The sequence below is a fragment of the Leptopilina heterotoma genome, unplaced genomic scaffold, assembly GCF_015476425.1.
Source record: "Leptopilina heterotoma isolate Lh14 unplaced genomic scaffold, ASM1547642v1 Lhet_337, whole genome shotgun sequence".
NCBI lineage: Eukaryota > Metazoa > Arthropoda > Insecta > Hymenoptera > Figitidae > Leptopilina > Leptopilina heterotoma.
Window position 1 is genome coordinate 87248 of NW_025111025.1, and position 17916 is coordinate 105163.

General features: G+C 24.7%; 1 protein-coding gene across 1 annotated transcript in view; it reads left to right on the forward strand.

Annotated features, from left to right (window-relative positions):
* Positions 1-17916, forward strand: part of LOC122505049 (suppressor of lurcher protein 1) — a 255048-nt gene that overhangs the window by 35060 nt on the left and 202072 nt on the right. The window lies entirely within an intron of this gene.

A 17916-nucleotide genomic window follows, 5' to 3' on the forward strand; every position in this document is an offset into this window, starting at 1 on the left:
GACATCCTGAAAATGAATAGAAGGAAAAAAAATCAACAAGTTTGTAATCAATTTTTCAATATTTAAAAAGCAAGTTGAAATTGTATTTCTTCTCGCCAATGTTACACATTTGAAAATCAGTGGAAACTTTGTAAGAAATAAAATTAGCATAATCCGGAAATCTGATCACATGATACTATACTTGAGTTGAATTCACGACAAAGAAGAAAAGAAAAGAGGTCGACGCACTGAATTATGCATATCGTTTTCTTTGACCTCATAATCTTGCAACGACGCCAAATTTCACTTTGGAAGATTTAACCATATCCAATGTCCAATAAAGAAATAACAATTCTCCTCCAATTTTTACAATTTTCCTCTATTTTTAAATAGATGGCAAAATTACAATTTTTTTTTGGTACCTACGTTTTCTATTAATATATTTAAAATTATTATGTTTAATTATTATTAATTCATATTATTTTTATTATAAATTTATATTCAAATTTTATATTAAAATGTTCTTTCTAACTTTGAATTAGAAAACTTTACTAATAAATATAGTAACTTCTACTAATTTATTAGTAAATTTTAATAATTCAAAGGAAAAAGAGTTATTAGTAAACAATTTTACTAATTAAAATATAGAGAGTTAATATTTTAATATGAAAAATAAAATTAATATTATATATTAATATTTCTATATTCGGAAAAAAATAAAATGGAAAAAAAGAGTTTTTACCTCGGGAAAAAGAAACAAACTATTTTCTATTGCGATACCGAAGATTATGTACCATTAACACAGGAAAAAATACTAGAGTGTTTTTTCCCCCTTCAAACACTAAGTAACAAGTTTTTTTTTGTATTTTTTTTGTTGTTGTTTTTTTTCAAATAAGTCAAGTATGACTTTATGTTTTGATAAGAGTCGAAAGCTCTCAAAGGGAAAACACGAAACAACGTCGAACGATCGTTTGTTCTTATCTTAACAGGAATGGATAGCCACACTAGAGTAGAAGATTGATCGAACAAAGAATGGTCCATGAAAATTGCACGAGATTCCCGACGAGAACTCTCTCTCTTTACCTCCCCTATCACAAACCCCATTCTATCTTCTATTTCTCTCCGTTTCTGTCAATGTTTTTGCCTTAGAACACAAGTTTTTCTTCTTCTCGAAAGGTGTACTGAGAGAAAATAGGATTTAAAAATGTTCAATAGCATCTTTCTTAAAAATGTCCATTACTTTTCTTCTACGATAGGAAAGTGATGAAAATTAGTTTTGAAAAATATTTCATATTTACTGGAAAATAATTTGAATTATATTAATCATTTTATTATTTATTTATTTGGACATAAACAGGTTTCAAATAAATTCTCTCGTGCAACATATAATTCTCTCGTACATTAAAAATAATGGCACGAAAAGACCTAAAAAAATTATTAATTTTTTTTATTAATATTTGTGGTAATTAGCATATTAAAGTTTATAAAATTATTTTGCTAATTTTTATGAAATTATTATATTTACATTTATAAAATGATAATTAATATTCATGGAAATATTATATTAATACATACGTAAATATTATATTAATATTTATGAAAATATTATTATTTACTAAAAAATATATAAAATTATTGAACTATAATGTTATTAATACCAATATAATTTAATATATTATAATAAAAAATTGTTTTAATTTTATTTTACTGTCATTTCTACATTTTCTTTCGTTTGGACTTTGAAATTGATTTTCAATTTGATTCCCGACTTTTATTTTGACTTCAGTTTCGATTTTAACTTTGATTTCCAATTTAAGTTTAAATTTAAATTTGACTTTTCTTTCCTCTTTGAATTTTTATTTTTATTTTTATTTTCATCTCTATACTTTTTTGCTTCGAATAGTAAAATCAAAAAATAAACAGATATATTACTTTACGTTTGTACCGCAAATAAATAGAAATACAATTTTTTGACTCATTTCTCCTAGTAGAAAAAACATTTTATGTCAGACGTTTCTAATTTTTGAATAAATTTATTCATAGTAGTAAAATAATTATTTTACAAGACAAAACTTCTCCAATTTTATATCAAAAATTAAACTTCTTTATAATTTAAAAATTTTACTAGACTTTTTATAGAAATTAAATAAATTAAATAACTTTGGCTTTAAAACACAATTTTTTTTCTTGTTGGCAGTAAAAAAAATAAAGTTTTAGTCAGAGCTTTCTAATTTTCCAAAAATTTTCAACCTCAGTAATAAAAGATTCATTTATTTACATCTAATAATATTGCAAATAACTAAAATTAAAATTTCTGAAAATGATAATTAAAAAACTACAAGTTAGGAAAAATAAAATAATTTTTATTACAGTATTTAGTACGTCTGTAAAATTTCGTTATTCATAGAAAAAAACTTGTAAAAAAAAAAAAAATTCCTGATTGCTAATATGTCAATCACGCAAGAGTTTGTGGAATTGGCATATAAATTTTCAAAGTGGAAAGACTTCATGATGCAAAATATTCTCTCTCTCTCTTTCTCCTTGCAGTGGGGTTTATCTTGGTTCTTGACTTTTCAAGTAACACATTGAGCTCACTCTCTCCGATTTGTGCTATGCCCCAAGGGATTTCACGAAATTGTAGCTATTCAGTAATTCTTACTATAGAGAGATAAATTCTCACAGTTTATCCAGTGAGTGCCATTCACACTGAAATATTTAATTTCACTCAAAATTAATTTAATTTCACTTGCTTTAAAATTGATAATTTCTGATACAATTACAAACAAAAAGTGAACTTTGTCTTTTAAGAAATATATCTCTCAAAAAAGCAAAATTTTCAATTTATTTATAAATTTATACAACCATTTTCCAAGTGGCACTGCGGAAATAATAAATTAAACCAATTTTTATGATCATAAAAATATGAAATCTATTTTTATATTTTTTATCAAAGTAAAATCCAATTTTACCTGATTGAAGTATCAATAATGCATTTTTAAAAATATAAAGTTCACTCAATAATATTGTGACTGACAGCTGAATATATAAATAAAATAAAGAAATCTATATAATGTTTATATAAAGGAGTTTTTACCTTGGTTAAAAATAAATTTTTATCGGAAGTAAATATTTCTCGAAAAAAGAAATAATAATATAACTAGTTTTACGAAATGCTGAGAGAAGATAAAAATTTTCATAAATACTGAAAATCAATAAATTTTTTAAATAATTTAATTCATTTAAATTTTAAGCTTAAATTCCCCGGCTAAAAATTTTTGTACAAATATATTAATTTAAAAAATTTTTTAAATATTGGATCCACAATTTTTATTTTTTAACTCATACATTAAATTTGAATTCATAAAAAAAAAAATCCACAATTTTTATTTTTTTACTCTTACATTAAATTTAAATTCTGCAAAAAACCCTCGAGAAGATATTTTTAGACAAATAGGTTAATTTTTCAGAATTAAATTCTTTTTGATTCGTTTTTTGTCCAAACAATGAAAAAAAATTAATTCCGATGAAATAAAAATTTAATTGATCCTGTTAAACGTCTATCGTCCATTAAATCTATATTTAAACTAAATAAATATCTTTCTTGTTCTAAATATTTTATTTTGTTGTTATAATTTATCTAATTTGCATCAAATTCAAATTATTTATTTGCCAAAAAGAAATAATAATAAATTTAACTAATAATAAAAATTATCTATTGTCAAAGATAATTGCAATAAATATAGTTTCCAAATAATTTACTAAAAATTTTAGAATTTCAAACAATTCAGTACACTGCAAAAATTCAAATGACTACAATTTTAAATTAATTGAATCAAGTACAGTTTTTTCAGTGTAAAAATAACAAGTTAATAGGAAGTTTTGCGTTAACAAAATAAAAAATATTTTTTATGACTAAATTTGACATTTTTTCTGAATATTTTTCATTTTATTTATAATGTAAACAATTTTTCAAACAAACAAAAAAATTGGCTCAAGTGAAAAGCCGCATGAAAAATATTAAGCAGGTCTGATGATGATCAAAAATTCCTTTGCCATGAGAGGAAAATTTTTCAACTTTGTAGGCAAGAGGATGAAAAAATTCGATTTACATTTTTAATCAGCCAAGAGAGAGAGAGAGAGAGAGGGAGAGAAGGTTAAAATGTCAGAGATGCTTTTTCATACACGAGTTTGTGAATCGCAAGGTCGTGTCGGAGACTTTAAAAGGGGTAGATCACAACCACTGGAATGAAATTAAGGAAGCTCAATACAGAATTAGGGTGAGAGAGTCCGAGGATTTATCAAGGATTAACTCCTGCACGCTGCTTCTGCAGCTGTGACAGAATCCTCTTTTGGACCAAGTCAACTTTGTATTATCACGATTCTCTTTTATGTATATATACATCTACACACATACCTTTATATAAATATATATACATAGAAAGATATTTAAGACTTTCTTTCACGTAATTTTGTTCATTTATTCGGTAACTTTTAAATACATTTAAAATCGCATCTCTGTTAAGCGGCAAAAGAAAGCCGACTTTCACAATATCTTCTGATAGGGATTTTAACTTACTCTATTTCGAAATGTGAACTTTAATCTCCTTTTTCCAATGTGTAAGAACAGTCAGAAATGTGAATTTTAGATATGCTAATTTTCCAGCCAGAATGATACTACTTTTAGAAACTCTCTTTTAACTCAGTGAAGAATTAAATAGATAAAGTTTCTTGGTGTTATAAAAATTATATAAAATGTTAGCGCGCAAATTCAAAAGAGATTAAAATTTTTTTTTTCTCTTTGCACAAAAAAGAGAGAAGTTGAAAATTATGTTTTCAAGAAAATTTAGTTTTGAAATAGTTTTTTTTTTTGCTTAATACAATTTTTTACAAAAAAATAAAACATTTAAAAATAAATAAAATTAATTTTTTAGACAATAAAATTTATTCTTTACTATATAAAATTTATTCTTTACTATAAAAAATTTATTCTTTACTATATAAAATTTATTTTAATAGAAAATAAAATGTACTTCAAACAAATAAAGAATAGCCCCAAGAAACAATTACACTTTTTTTTCCAAGCGAAATACTAATTAGTTTTAATTCTATTTGTGGTGTGTAATCAAATAAATGGTGTATTTACAAGAACCGAAATGGTTTTTGTGAATTAAAATTTAATTTGATGGTTTGTGGAAAGCTACTGAAAAGGGTTTTAGAATTTAAGCGTGTATCGACGCAGTGTACGGTGAAGAGTACTTCTGTCAGGAGTATATGAGTAAAGTTCATTTCATTTACCTCGCTTCAATTTACTTAAAATCAAGCATCAAAGGCTCATCAATAGACAGTGCCAAAATCGAAAATTTAAATTTTTCAATTTTTAAAAAGAAATATTTTTTGTTAAAAATAAGAGAAATTTTTTTTACTAGAGAAATAAACAAACATGACAAAAACTTTTATTGTTTTAATTTTTTAAATATATTGTCTGACTGAAATTATGAATTAGTAAATCAAAAATTTTGAATTAAAAAATAGAGATTTGTAATTATTTTCTAAATACTCATCTAATTATTTGAATATCAATATCTAAAAAGTATAAATTATCAAGTATACAAGGAGGTTTAATGTAATCAGTTTTTTCTTCTTCCATGGCATTAAAATTTGTGTCGTAAACTCTTGTTGGCTCGATGAGATCTTTTGCTTTATCAGGTGAGAGAAATTTGCATTTCCCGCAAACAAACGGATAGAATACATAACTTTTTCGATTAAACTCATCTGCTTGTAAATGATAAAAAGAAAAAGAAAAAAAAAATGTACAAGAAGAAAATGAAAAAGAAAGAAAGTTGATATTTTTTAATTAATAATGATAATAATAACAGCAAAAAGAATGCTTTATTATTTTGTTTAATGTAAAATGTAATTTGTCTTTACAACACAAATTGACATCTAACTTTAGTCAAATTTCAGGTTCAATGCCTATTCTTCGGGTATATGTGTATAGCGTTTTAGAACTTTATAGTTAATTGCACAGTGCACATGAAACTTGACGAAAAGTGATTTAACACAACGAATAAATTACTCCTCATGCCGTCCAACTAAAATCGCATGCTACTATACTTCGTGACTAAAACTTCATGCTTATCTCCCTTAAAAATCATGCTTTGTTATTTACTGAAGAAAATATAATGCAATTTCGATCCTTTTCCCGCAAATTTTTATCGAAACAACAAATCTTCTTGTTTTTACTTTACCCAACAAGAAATAATTTATCTATTAAAAATTACAAATCAAAACAATAAAAAAAACTAAAACTAGATATCAAAACAATGCCTAAAAAATAGAAAAAATATTTTTCAAATTTAAAGAAAATCAAGAAAAATCTATTCAAAAAATCCACATAAAAATGTAGGAAAAACAGAAGTAAAGGTAAAATACAAAAGTGCAAAATTATTTTTAAAAAATTGAACATTTGCAATTTATGAGAGAAAAAGAAAGGGTGAATTTGATGGTGAATGTTTATTTCATGAAAAAACATTTTTTTCGTCTGCTGATTCTTTTATTATGTGTCTTTTTTCTCTCTTTCTTTATCTTCTTTTTTTCTTTTCACGAAAATGGAGAGTAGAATTATCACGATTTTCAAAAAAGTAGGGAAAAAAAAGGTCTTCTGATTCTGAGGGATAGCAATAAGACGACGCTCATCTCTTTGGCGACAAATAAAATTACGACCGGAAATCACATTGTCCCTTCTCCGTCACTCTATGTCACAACAATGAACTTTTCCATGGTCTGAGGATCTTCGATTTTTATCCCATTTTCCTCGTAAATAGAGACTTTTGATTTTATACCATGATCATCTTCCGCTCTCAGATTAAAAATGAAGAAAAAAAACGAAGAGAAAAAAAGAAGATAATCTTTATTTTCTAAAAAATTATTTTATTCATTTTCGAAAAAAGTATTTTAATATATGCTTTTTGAGAATGAAAAAAGCAGAAATTTTTTTAGACATTTTTAATTTTCTGTGTTATTACTGTTCTTAGTTTCTAATATATTTTTAAATACTAGTAATTTTCTAGTAATTAGAGAATATTGAAGAAACTAAATAATTTTTCTACTACTTACCAGCAATTATTTATTATTTATTTTTTATCACTAACTTAGAACTTCAGTAGTAAAAACCGTTTTAGTCAGACGCGAATATTTTCCAATGTTGTGTTCACCTAAGTAGTAAATATACTATTTAGTTTCAGTTTTAGCACTTAAGAAAATTCCTTAATAAAATTGTATCAAAGTACTATTAAATCTAGAAGAAAAAAAAATTCTTTCTAAGAGTAAAAATTTGTTTTAAAATTTTTTCTTAATTACAACTAAAATTCTAAAAATCTTCTCTTTCCCCCTTTAAATGTACACTTCAATGAATTAAGAAAGTTACGAAATAAATTTCCGGGTAATTAAAAAATTCTTGAATGCTTTTCTAAAGTTTGGAAAATAAACCGCATTTCAGGGTGAAGTAGAAGATGGACCTTCTGGGAGTAATTCTACTTTCGGTAGCTAACGATTCTTTTCGTTACTTTCCGAAAAATCTCGCGCGCAAAAGTTGAGTTCAACTACCACTACTAATACTATTACTAGTCTTACTACTACTACTACTACTACAAGTACAATTCTTGAAATGCACGGGGTCATACGTCACTGTCATCAGTAATGGGTCGGCAGCGCGATAACTGATTTCGCTCACCAAAAGGGAATAGACAAAACTATTCCCCCTTTTTCTCGAGTAAAATAAACCGTTCGCATTTTCAACGAAACATGCGCCAATGTACTTTTCATTCAAGCATGGAGTGAGAGAGAAAGAGGGAGAGATACAGATATCACAACAACATTTTTCGACTCGAAGTATTTTATTCTTCTAAAAATATTGTCTTCCCTGTTTTCCACACTCTAGTTTATTTTTACCTTCTTTATTAAATCTTTCAAGTACACATTTCAATTTCAATTGCAACCAATTTGAATTTGGTGTCTATTATTTTATCTACACTTTATATAGGATATCGCAAAAAATTTTCCATGTTTTACAATTCTCGACACGAAAATATTATCTATTTTCAGTTTCAGTAGTAAAAAACAAATTAAGTCAGACGTCAACGTTCATTAAACTTAATTGCAATTTTAGTAGTAAAGAACATTTTAGACAGACGACAATATTGTTTAAATTTAAATTTATTCGCAATAGTAAATGACCGTTTAAATCAAACGACAATATTTTTGAAATTGGATTTTGGTTTCAGTAGTCAACAACTCTTTTAGTCAGATGATAATATTTTTATTAAATTTCGTTTTTAGTAGTAAAAACCATTCTGTCCAGACGAGAATTTTTTTTCACTTTCAGTAGTAAAAACCATTTTAGTCAGACGATAATATTTTTTAAGTTAGATTTTAGTATCAGTATTAAATGACCGTTATAGTGAAATAGAAACATTTTTTATTTAATTTACAATTTTAGTAGTAAATGACCTTTTTAGTCAGACGACAATATTTTCTATTTGATTTGAATTTCAGTAGTAAGTGACTGTTTTAGTTAGACAATAATATTGTTATTTAATTATAATTTCAGTAGTAGGTGACCGTTTTAGTCAGACGACAATATTTTCAATTTAATTTCAATTTCAGTAGTAAAAGATCGTTTTAGCCAGACAACTTTGTTATTATTTAATTTTAATTTCAGTAGTTAACTACCCTTTTAGTCGGACTACAATATTTTTTATTCAACTTTCTTTTTATTAGTAAATGGCCATACCAAAATATTTTCTTTTAATTCATAGTTTCAGTAGTAAAAACTATTTTAGTCAGACGAAAATATTTTTTAAATTGAATTATATTTTTAGTAGTAAAAACAGTTTTAGTCAATCGTATGTGTTTTATTTTCCGTTCAGTAGTAAAGTACCCTTGCAGTCAGACGCCAATATTTTAATCAAATCTCAACTTCAGTAGTGAAAACCATTTTAGTCAGACAATTTTTAGTAAAAAAAAAAGAATTTTTAGTAAAAATTTAATTACTTTTAATTGGATTTTGGTTTCAGTAGTAAATGTACGTTTTTAGTCAGACGCAAATATATTTGAACTAATTTCAGTTTCAGTAGTGAACGACTGTTGTCGGCAGACGATAAGTTTTTTTTAAATCAAATTTTAATTTTGTTTTTCAAAGTGTAACTTTATTAGTAAACGATAGTAATTTAAAATTAATTTTTTAATTAATTTTTTATCAAATTTTTTTGGTACGGGAGAAAAGAGGATAATTTTTTTTTCCCTTTAATTAGAATAAATTGTCCTGAAATTTAAAATAATTTCCAGTGGTGAACTTTAATGCTTTCGAATTCAACAAACTTTGCTATAAAGTATAACCACGATTTAGGAGGTCATGTCGCGGACATCCTGAAATCTGTTTGCGGAGATTATGTAATCAACATGGCCCGGAAGTTGAATTTAAGATAAATGTCCCATTTTCCATTAGAGCATATCATATAATGAAAGGGACCTTTTGTTGAAGGAAGTTGAAACTTCAAGTATAAAATGACATTGACGAATGAAAAATGTTTTTTCTTAATTTCATTCTGCATCATCAACTTTTCTTGAATGTGAAAAAAAAATTCCTAAAAATTATAATTCTAAAAGAAGAAAAAACATTTTTATTAAATATAGAAATACTTTAGTGAAGTTCACAACATTTATGATCAACAATTTAAGAAAAAATATTTGTCGAAGAAATTTTTTATCAAGTTAAAAAAATAAAAAAATAGAAAAAAGAAAATGAACAGAAGATGCTTTTATAAATTTTCTTGATCTACTATTTATTTTTCATTCACCAATAAAAGAAACATTTTCAAACAAAAAAATTTTATTATTTTCCTTTAGCGAAATATGTGTTTTATTTAATCGTCTATCATAAATGTTGTAAACTACACTCCAGTATGGAATTTAACGTAAATTGTACGCAATACGGATTTCAATCATAGAAAGAAAATAATTTTTCCCTTTATGTAACAGGGAAATTTTACTTCATAGAAAAAAGAATTTACAAATAATAGCAATCAGTTGCCAGAATTTTTTTTTTTAAAGACGAGGGAGGGAAAATGTTTTTAAAAAAGAGCCTTTACAAAAAAAAATTATAAATTGAGGTCATTGCTTTTGGAAAGATCAGAACGAAACGAACAAAAGTGGAGAATTTTCACACTCAACTTTAAAGGATTTTACTTCCTACTTTTCCATCTGCAGCATCAGTACCGCTTGACAGAGTTTCAAATCTTAAGGAAAGTGCTTTCTTGTGTTACGTCACAATACAATTTCATTTTTTATTATATACACAAAAATTGCCTTGTATATTATTTAGATTATTTCATTTTTTCGGTTTACACGTCTTGGGGAAAAAAATTTCCTTTACAAATTATGAAATTTTCTTTCTCAAATCTGCTGCTCTTGGAATTTGTATTCTTCAATAAATTCTTATTTTTAGATAAATATTTCAATTTTAATTTATTTTTAAAATAATTTTTCATTTTTCCATATCAATGTTTATTTAAGTCAATAAAATAAAATTTTACTCTATGTTTTTATAATTAAAAAAAAATTCTTTGGGTTGTATTTTCTGTTTTTTACTTTTTTCATTCGTGTGGGGAAATAATAATTGTGATATTTTTTTAATATTTTAAATAACAGTAAAAATGTTTTGTAAAAATACTTCAATATTTGCACTTTGATGTGAAAATACAAGAGCACAATTCAGAGAGGTATTTCATTTAAATTATGTTTTCATAATGTCGTCAAATTATCATATTCGTGTCGCTTATCTCAAACAACCGTGCAAACATATATATTATCAGACTGATTAAAACATTATAACCTGGTGTTATTGCAAATCACTTATCGACAAATAACGCTCAATTTACCATGAACAATGTTTAATAATGACAAAAATTTTTATTATTTTTACAAACTGCAATTATAACATTATTAACAAAACTGGTAATAATATTGTAAATAATAATAATAATTATAAATATAATAAAAATAATAATTTTGTTTCAAACAATAATAATATTAATAATTATTATTAGTTTTATCATGTTATTGCAATAGTAAAAGTATTAATTACAATATTTTATATTATATTATTATAAAAATAATATTATAATAATGACACTAATATCATTTGTATCTAATTTTATATTCAATAGTATACAACCATTATAGTCAGACGACAATAATGTTTAATTGTTAATGACATTATTATTGTAATAATAATAAGAGTTATAATAAAAAAATAGTAAAACTAGAAAAAATCCAATAAATGAAATCGAATTTTGAAATTTTTTCAATTTAAAAATTGTCGTTTTCCACAACTAAATTTCGAATCATCTTTTTTTAAAAAAACTTTTGTGTCATCTAAAATTTTTGCCCTTATTCAGCACACGTTGGATCTCCATCACTCTGAGAAATGAAGTTCAAAAGTCTTGATAAGAGAAATTGATTGGACACTTTTGTGAATGATCATCAATGAAAAACTTGTAAATTTTACCTCGGCTGATTTATGAATAATGAAAATAAAATTGCATTTTTCATTTTTGTGAAATTCACTTTATTTCATTAGGAAAAAAAACTTTAAATTACTTCAAAAGTAACTTATTCGATGGTCCAAATATTAATTAAAGGAAAAAGTAATTTTTCTGTTAAAAATAATAGAAATAAGGAACAAGAAAATATTGTTGTAAATAAATTATTTTTTAAATACATTTTTAGTTTCAGTAGTAAAAACCGTTTCAATCAGACGAGACTATTTTTCAATGCAGTGATAATTTAAGTAGGAAAATACTATTGCAATTCGATGTCAGACAACAATACTGTTATTTAATTTTAATTTCAGTAGTAAGTGACCATTTTAGTCAGACGACAATATTTTTATCTAATTTTAGTTTCAGTAGAAAATGACTGTTTTAATCAGACAACAATGTTTTTTATTTAATTTCAATTTCAGTAGTAAGTGACTTTTTTATTCGGACGATAATAATTTTATCTAACTTTAGTTTCAGTAGTAAGTGACCGTTTTAGTCAGACGACAATATTTGTATTCAACTTCAGTATAAATAGTTAGTGACCATTTTAGTCAGACAACAATATTTTTATCTATAATTTAAGTTTCAGTAGTAAGTGACCGTTTTAGTCAGACAACAATATTTTTATCTACAATTTTAGTTTCAGTAGAAAATGACCGTTTTAGTCAGACAACAATATTTCCTATCTAATTTAAATTTCAGTAGTAGCGGTCCGTTTTAGTCAGACGACATTATTTTGAACCATTTTTAGTTTTTGTAGTAACCGAATGTTTTGATAAGAAGACAAAATTCTTATCTTATTTTAGTTTTAGTAGTAAATGACCGATTTAGTCAAAATTGGAGAATTTAAAAATTGCTAACATATTATTAGAAACAGAAAGTTTGGCTTAAAAACTGACTTGTACTACTGGCAATTATTTTTTTAATTTCGTATCTAATGAAGAGTGATTTTTTTCTCTTTGAGCATTAAATAATAGATTAATTTCTTTTAATAATGTAATAATTAATTAATTACTATCAATAATGGAATGTTTTTTAAAACGCAAAAAAATAAAGAAACCAATTGAAAAAAAATTGACGTCTTGTTTACTTTTTATACCGAAGAATAAAAGTTACTGATGATACATTTATTAACTTTTAATTATTTATTTTTATATTAAACATAGAAATTAAATAAATTGAAAAGCAAAAAATTAAGATTTATAATTAAAAATATAAAGAACAATGTAGAAAATAGTTTCCAATTTTTTTTTTTCTGTTTTTGCATGAAAATAATAAAACACACGGGAAAATACGAAAAAGTAATGTCGCGCTGAGATTTTATTGTTACCGTGATTGTTAACAATAAAAAAGGTTGGATTCATTTAAAGCTGAAAACTTCACACACAACTTGAAGCAATTTCATGGAAGAAGTTAGGGAATTTTTTTTTTTTTTTTTTGCCTTTCTTCACCATCTTGCCATTGTCGTGTATACACAATTGTGAGAAACGTTGCAAAAATATGAATTGGCAGTGGTAATAGTACATTGCTAGCTCTAACACACAAATGTAACACACAAATATAAGTATTTTTTTTTTCGTGTTATATATATACAATATATTACACGAGAAACACTTTTGCAGAGGTAAAAAAAAGGAAAAAAATCAAAAAAAAAAAATGAAGAGAAAAAAATAATAAAAAGCTAAGCAGCGCGCAAATGGCGCCAAGTGTTTCTCGTGGTACTTTTCCCTTGTTTCGGACATGACTTTAAGGGATCAAGAATTGTATCCCCCGAGTTGCTTGAAACAGAACTGGCGTAAATGACGTTCTTGTTAGCGTGTGAGAGCTTCTACGTGCTCTCTAAACTTCAACCCGAGGTAAGATATAAGTTCCACTCGAATGTATTGCGTCCGACTTGTGGAAAAGAGATGGCGCGAGAAAAAGATTCGATTGAGGGACGCGCGGAAAGGGATATATAACAGGAGAGGTGAAATTGCAAAGACTTTACAGTGACAAAGCGAGTCTTCGAGTTATGGGGGGTGGGACCCCCCTGCCTTGCCCCCCCCCCTCATAGAATTGGAGTGGGAGCAAAAAGGGAGGGCCCCGGCGTCAATAGTTGCCAATCCCTTTTATACCTTCATATAGCCTTCCTTCGCTTCAATGCATTCTGGCCGAAGGAAAACTTACTCGCTTCTCTCTCTCTCTCTTTCTCTCTCTTTTTTTGCTTTCTCTTTTGCTTTCTCTCTCTCTCTCTCTCTTACCATCATTCGTATTATCGGAAAGATGAAACGCTCGATTTAGTATAGGCTACCAGCGCAAATGTCCAGCTTTCTACTTAAAGCATAATCTGTTAAAGCAGAAAATCAGTAATTTATCTATTTTCGATTTTCATCCTTGGCTATGATTTATATAATACGATTGAAAAATGAAAGGGAAAAAGAATTCCCAAATTGATAAAAAACAAAGTATTAGGAAATTTTTGAGAAATTGAAATTCAATTGTTGAGTCTGAAATATCTCAGAAAGTAGGATTTAACTTTGAAAATTCATGTTTCTTTTAAAAAATGGAATGATGTGTCTGACTATGCTGCGATTTTACTACACTGATGAGTTAAAAAACTTAAAATTCCTTGACCAAGACGTGTTTTTAGATATGTGTTTTACGTGAAATTTTCTAAAATTGACACAGTCTGACTAAAACTTATTTTTACTCACAGTAAAATGTAAGGTGTTAAAATAACACCAGAATGGATTAAAATAATCTGCAACGTTTTAATCCCTCTAGGATTAAATTAACACCAGAAAGGATTAAAATAATCTATTTTGGTGTTATTTTTAAATATGAATGAAATTTTACTTTAAATAAAACACCAAAGTCAATGGTTTGTAAAAATTCAACGAATTTAGCCTCTCCAAGGAGAATAGTAAGTTAGTTACTAACTTACTAACTAACTTAGTAACATAGTTACTAAATTCAATTGTGTTCAAAAATTTAAAAAATTCTCGTTAAAATTTCAATTCTTTTTATAAATAATAAAATACGTCTCTGATATTGAATTATTTTATACAAAATTTTAATCAAATTCTTGGCAAAATTTCAATTATTTTCAAAAGTTTTTTAAAATTTAATAATTTTCAATATCTACTATTTGAATAAAAATTTCCAAAAGAATTCCATTATTAAAAAAAATTTGAATAAAATTCTACGCAAACATTCAATTATTTTCATATATAATAAAATTTTTTACAGGAATTCAATTATTTACAAATTTTTTTTATATATTTCTTCGCAATAATTCAATTATTTTCATAAATAGTAACATTTTTGCAAGAATTCAATTATTTTTATAAATAATAAAATTCTTTTAGGAATTCAATTATTTTCATGAATAATAAAACTCATTGCACAATTTCAATTATTTTTAATGCAATTTTAATCGAATTCCTCGAAAAATGTAATTATTGTTAAAAATTTTATTAAAATTTGTCCAAAGAATTTAATGATGTAAAAAAATTGTTGTTAACATTTTTTATGAGAATTTAATTTCAAGAAACATGAAATTAATATAAATTATTTATTTTTGTATTTAAATAATTGAATTATCGTAGAATTTACTAATGAGAATGGTTTTAAAAATAAATTTCAGTTAAAATTTTAGATTATAATTAAATATTATAAGCATTATAACGTAGATTTTCAAAAATATTTAAATTTTGAAAATGTTCCAAATTAAAATCATTAAAATTCTTAATTTTTCATATTTTTCACAAACAATTCTGTAGAATTAATTCTTTTTAAAAGTTTAATAGGATTTTTATTGAAATTATTTCAAATTTTTATTTTTCAATATATATTTAATTGCAGAATTTCCGAATAATTAAAATTTTGTAAAATTGAATTGTAAACGAATGAATTTGAAAATTCTCATAAAACTCATCGCAGCGTTTCAATTATTTTTCATACAATTATAATTGAATTCCTTGAAAAAAGTACTTATGTTCATACAAGTTTTAATAAAATTCGACAAAAGAATTCAATATTATTTAAAAATTTGTTACTAAAATTCTTTATGAGAATTGAATTTTGAGAAATATTCAATTATTCAATAAATTATTTACTTTTGCATTTAAATAATTAAATTCTTGTAGAATTTTCTAATAAAAATTGATTTTCATTTCATAAAAGTGAATTTCAGTTAAAATTTTAAATTATAATTGAATATTAAAAGCAATATAGCGTAAATTTGTAGAAATAATTGAATTTTGAAATTCATTTTTTTGGAAAATTTTAATTGAATTTTCTTTTATATTATTTGCAGGTTTTATTTTCTAATATGCATTTAATTAAAGAATTTAAGAATAATTGAAATTTCGTAAAATTGAATATTGTAAACAAATGGATTTGAAAATTGTCAAAGAACTTTTTCTGAAAATTACTAAAAATAATAGATATAAAGTAAAATTGTGGTTAAAATTTTTTGAAAATAATAATTGAATTGAAATAATGAAAATAATTTTGAAGAAGTATAATATTCTTATGATATAAAATAATGATTTTATTACTTGGTCATCTTTAATTATTATAAAATATGAATAAATTTCATTCATTTTAAAAAATAAGACCAAAATTAATTATTTTAATCTTTTTTGGTGTTAATTTAATCTGCAACATTTTTTAATACCTCACGATTTACTGTGCTACTAATTTTGACACATTTATTTTCATTTTCACTATTTGTATTTGTTCTGTTTTTTTAATTTTATTTTTTCCACAATTTTCTATTTTATAAGAAACGAGTCTGAGTGGAAACTTAATTTTACTACTTTTGTTTTGTCATTGTTATTCGTTTTTCTACTACTGATGGGAAAATTATATAAATTTCAATTATTATTTGAATTATTATTATAAATTATTCTGTTTAAATGTAAAATGTACTTTTACAGATGAAAATAATGTGGAAATTTAAGAAAACTTTGTCTGCCTTAAATTGACTTGTACTACTAGATTTATTTTATATTTTTTTATTTCTCAATTTATTTTTTTAAATTTACAAAAAATTTTAATTTTAACCGAAGTTTACGTTCACTGTAGAGAGAAGTAATCTAAAAATTTTAAAAACTTTTGTCTGACTAAAACTGACTAGTACTACTTTATTATTATCTACTACAGATATTAAAACTGGTTTATTTTTTTAACTGTATTTATTTTTATGATATTTTTATTATACTTTAAGTTTGGACTAAGTAAAACTTGTTCGACTACTATATATTGATCTTTACTACTGCGAAATAAAAAATTACCAAAAAAAAAATAACACAAATCTAAAACCAAATTTACCTTCACTACTGAAATAAAAATAATACACCAAACTTAGCTAATGTTTAATTCAGACTAAAAATATTAACTATTAAATATTCCACTTTTGCGTCATTATGGATTTTCGTCATAACTTTTTGTACAAAGTTAAAATTGAAACAAGCATTTTGTTAGGCGAAACGCGCATTGTTTCAAGTTTTAACCGCAAAGTTTTCAAGACAAAGTCAGTCAACTTTTGTCACTCGATGTTTAAATTAATTTCACTCCGTCATAAAGTTTTCTTCAATTATTTCTCAGGTGAAAGCAAAAAAAAAAGAAAAAAAATGAGAAATAAGAAAAAAATTGTGTCATATAGGTGAGACATATTACTTTAAGTTTCTAATAAGATTTAACACGAAACTGAAGCATCTGCCTCGTAAAGTTTTTTTTTGGAAAAGTTAGGTATATAAAGTAAAAAATGTATTTTACTCTATATGACACATTATCTCCAATCCATTCGCAATCGAGTTTTTTTATATATTGTTTAGAGGAAGAAATTCATGCAATAAATGATAAATAATATAATAAAACATTTTTTAAATAAATAAAAAATAAAAATTAAATAATAAAGAAAAGAAAATAAAGATCAGTAATTTCTTTATTTACTTAAGTATAATGATTAATGAGAAAAAAATTTACGAAAATAATACTTTTATCTCCTTTAATGCGGAAAAAAGTAAGTGAAATGCAATTATCACTGTGAAATTTCCTTTAAATAATGCATTTATATCAACAGAGCGATATTCATTAATTATTTTTTTTAAAATGTACATAAATCTCTATTCTGAGATAAATTCTATAAATGAAAATAGAATAAAAACGATTGAGTTCTTAAGTGATTCGATCGTTATTTAGAATTACTCACGTGGAAAAATAACTTTATATCAAGTTAAAGTGCATTCTCCTTATTTAATTTTCAACAACGGATAAAATTATTTTAAAAGTAACATTAAAAATTACTTTTATTTTCTGAATCATTCATATTTTTTTATTTTATTTCTCT